We start from the raw sequence: 4149 nt of genomic DNA, 5'->3' as shown, positions 1-4149 counted from the left end.
TCTGCTGTCCCAGATGCATCCCAGTTGTTGTCATAAGCCTCTCCGTGACACTCATAAAGATTATACGAAGCCCAGCAGGTCAGAACCAGAGATCTCACTGGTCGGACGTCGCCCACCAGACGGTCTGTGGCGGCGATTTTGCAAAGTCGGAATGTCTGAAACACAAACAGCACACATGTTGGTGTGTAATCATGGTTGCTAAAGTTGCTAAAATTTACTTTATATAACGCTAGCGTATAGTAAATACTGACCGGGGCCCCTAACACATGCAAATGTTGGCTAACGTTACCAGGAAACTTAACTTACCCTTTTGTGTCGGCAAACAACAGTCATGTCGATGTCTGAACTCCGTAGGAATTCCCAAACTCCTGATTTTTTTCAGCGGTGATTTTTGTTGCTTTCTTCAACTTCTTATGAAACAAAACATTTCTTCTGGCTGTGGCAATTAGCCGACGTGCTGTTGTGAGTCGCGTTGAAAATTCATCACGCGTAGCTATGGTGACCAGCCACGCTGAGGCATTACTCATTTTGCAATGGAAAACGGACGTAGAATGCGTCAAGTCGAATAGAGGCGAGTCAAGGCGAGTTGAGTCGAGCTGTTACCAGCAGTGGAAAAATGCCATAAGTATCAAAATAATACAGGAAGTGGCCAAAACATACAGAAATAAGCATGACCTCAGAAGCGGGACCTAGACGTGACTCATACTTAACTAGTACATCATAACTTTCGAGTAATTACGTTTTACATTGTAGACTTTGATCTAAGCGTTACCAAAAAAAGATTGTTAAAATGTAGAATTTTTTTAATCTGTATTTCATGAAATAATTATTATTAAATTATTATACTTGCAGAGAGGGACTGCACAATAACTGGTTTCAACTTATGGAAACTCTCTCACTTCTCATTTATAAAAGTGCTTTACTATCTTGAATAGAGGCTACTACTGATAAAATACGTAAGTATAAAGTAAGAAATAAATAAGCAAATATAATTTGTGTTTTATACATTCATGATGTTGCTTTGCTTTTGTTACCAAATAACAATTACATACAATTCATAATTTATTCATTAATTATTATTATTATTAATTGTTTATGAATTAATACGTTACCTATTAGGTATTGGTGTGGTCATCATTATTTTTTGTTCATAAATAATTTATCATCAGTAAATCATTTGCTCATAGTAAACAAACTCATGTACAAACGTTTATGAGTTGTTTGATGTTTTTAATAATGTATAAATGATACAGACCACACTCCAGAATGTACAAGGACCCAACAGTTCTAGTAGTTTCCTCCAGAGCAAGCAACGGTGCGACAGTGGCGAGAAAAAACTTCCTTTTAGGCAGAAACCTTGTACAGACCCAGGCTTTTGTTTGTCTGACGGGACGGTTGGGGTTTGAATGAAGAGCGTCAATAGCAGTCCAAATTTTTTTTTAGTTTGTAGTAGTTCTTTGTAGTAGTTCATGGCATAGCAGGGCACTGTGCAGCATTACAAGGCACAGCAGGACGTGGCAGGGCACAGCAGAGCGTAGCAGTATATTGTGTGAGCCCACATAAAGTGAGCACTTTCTTTGCTTTACATAGCATTTATAAATGAGTTGCAAATGCTACCAGAACCTGGACACAAACATGCATTGCTCTATTTGGACATGCCTTCAGAAATATGCCATCTTTAACAAGCACTTACCAACACATCAATACATGATTAACCCATAAGGTACTACTGACTACATGGCGTGAGCCCATCTAAAGTGAGGACTTGCTATGGTTTACAAAGCATTTGTAAATGATTTGCAAAGGCTAACAGATACAAAAGAGACACAAGTAAAAAAAGTATTTGTAACCCTTGTTACAATGTATTAAGGATGTCCATTAATGAAATAGCTCGTAATAGTGTTAAGTATTTAATATCAGTGATAATTTGGACCAGAACCAAAAGAAACGGAAATATGGCATTCATACAGACAAAAACATAGGTATGAAAATGACAAATTAAGTGCGCACATAAAAACGTTTTAGTTCTATGAGCTCAATTGTTTTTTTGTGGCCCATATGAGTTTGGTTTCTGTTTGTCCTACCACAAAGAAGAAGGAATCCAGGGCCAAATCATTTATCTCAATTACTAATCAGTAATAAAATCAAGTAATATTTCAGTTAACCCATATTGAAATATCTAAATCTATATTCAATTGTACAGTTGTTCTTAAATTTCTTCTCTTTGGTATCAAAAGTAAAAGTACATTCACATTAATAGGTAACCTTCATACAGAAAAAACATTTCTGATTAAAGTTTCATGGAACCTTAGTAACAGTAACACTATCCTAAATATAACTGCATAAATTGCATGTAAACATCTCTCAAATAGTATAAGTTTCCCATAACTAAAGCTACAGTGTTGTAAGCTAGAGGCCTTGATTTAACTTTCTTTTAACTCTAATGGGCTTGTAAATAAGCCAATGGGTGAACTTGGGTCCGTGAGCTAACCAATCAGGTATTACGACTCCTCACGTCCCTTTTGGCGTTTGCATCTGAACCATAGACTGTATATTATTAAGCTGCAGTTATTCGTGAGAGAAAAAGAACGACACTTAGTAAATTAAATAAATTTTACATACTCAATACTATATAATACTGTAAATAGAGCAATAGACAGCTGTGACTGAATCCACTGTCGGCGCAAAGTTAAAGGCTGTAAAATCCGTTAATATGGTGAGTGATTCTTTCGGCCTTGCGTTTGCTAGCCTCCATGCTAATCGGTGCTAATAGCGCAAAGCTAGCGGGTTAGCCAAGGTATTGAGTTCATATACTAATGGAGTAAATAGCTACAAAAGGCTAGCGGAGTACTGTATATTGCCTGTGAAAAAGCCAATGATTGTATCTATTGGTTATGAAAAGTAATGTTGCTTTTCAACGCTATTGCTAGCTATGGGTATTTTGTTGAATGAATGTTAATTCAATTTGTGAGTTTAATTCTTTAACTGGAGTTTATGGTGAAGTAGCCTAACTCAAAGAGGCTAATATTAACTTGTAGTTTAAAGAGGAACCGAACTGGAATTTAAATAATGGTGTTGAGTTATGTTATACTATTGCAGCTAACGTTGTATTCGGAGGTAAAGAGTTGACGATAGAGATGAATCATCTTGCAACGCTCTCGGCATATTCATTTTCAGCTGCGGACACATCAGTCTCACGGTCAGACAGCTTCTCACTTAACTACGGCAAAACAACTGGGAGAAACAACGACGCAAACACGCCTTCAATAGCATGCACCATAGCAGTCCCTTGTGGTATAAACATTTACACAATATGGAACAGTACAGCATCATATTACCTAATATACAACTGAGGACATAATTAACATATTTTAACACCCCCACTTGTACTCAGGTTACCATATTCTAAACAAAAACAGAAGAACAGAATGAATGTGGATCCGTCATACACATATCAACGTCCAAAAAGTGCATCTGCAAACCTCTTCAGTTTCAACTTACTTACAGGTTTGGTCATTACATCAGCAATCATATTATAAGTAAAACAATACATCAAAGTCACTATTCCCTCATTCACAGTAGACCTGATAAAGTGATACTTTATGTCTATATGTTTACACCTCCGTCTGTTTACAGGATTTTTGGCAAGAGCGATTGTTCCTGGATTGTCCTCGTGTTGTATAATTTGTGTGTACTTGTAGTTATCTATACCTCCCAGTAACTGCTCTAGGTATAGACGTTCCTGTATGGTTGAGGACAGTGCCATATGTTCCGCCTCGCTTGTGGATAGCGCAACGGTAGGTTGCTTTTTAGTCTTCCACGAAACCAGGGAGCTGTTCTGACAAAGCCTCACACCGTAACCCGTGGTACTGCGTCTGTCAGTGGTATCAGCCGCCCAGTCGGCATCACTGTAGGCTTGTATACCTAGGTTCTCACTGTCGTTTTGCCTAAAACTTAACCCTTTCTCTGCAGTGCCTTTACGATACTTTAAAACGTGCTTCACAGTGACCCACTGCTCGTCTGTAGGCTCAGCGAAATACTGTGATAAAATGAAAATGACATCACCACTTGTGAAAATACACTCACCGGCCACTTTATTAGGTACCCCATGCTAGTAACGGGTTGGACCCCCTTTTGCCTTCAGAACTG

General features: G+C 37.9%; 1 long non-coding RNA gene across 1 annotated transcript in view; it reads left to right on the top strand.

Moving 5' to 3' along the window:
- Positions 1-2137: 2137 nt before the first annotated feature.
- LOC117948691 overlaps positions 2138-4149 on the top strand; it is a 9763-nt gene continuing 7751 nt past the window's right edge. The window contains exons 1-2 of the long non-coding RNA XR_004657528.1: positions 2138-2242; positions 3286-3291. This is a non-coding gene — a long non-coding RNA (uncharacterized LOC117948691). The remainder of the gene's footprint in view (positions 2243-3285; positions 3292-4149) is intronic.

This window comes from Etheostoma cragini, chromosome 8, assembly GCF_013103735.1.
Source record: "Etheostoma cragini isolate CJK2018 chromosome 8, CSU_Ecrag_1.0, whole genome shotgun sequence".
Taxonomy (NCBI): Eukaryota; Metazoa; Chordata; class Actinopteri; order Perciformes; family Percidae; genus Etheostoma; species Etheostoma cragini.
This window is presented reverse-complemented; position numbering and strand designations above follow the sequence as displayed.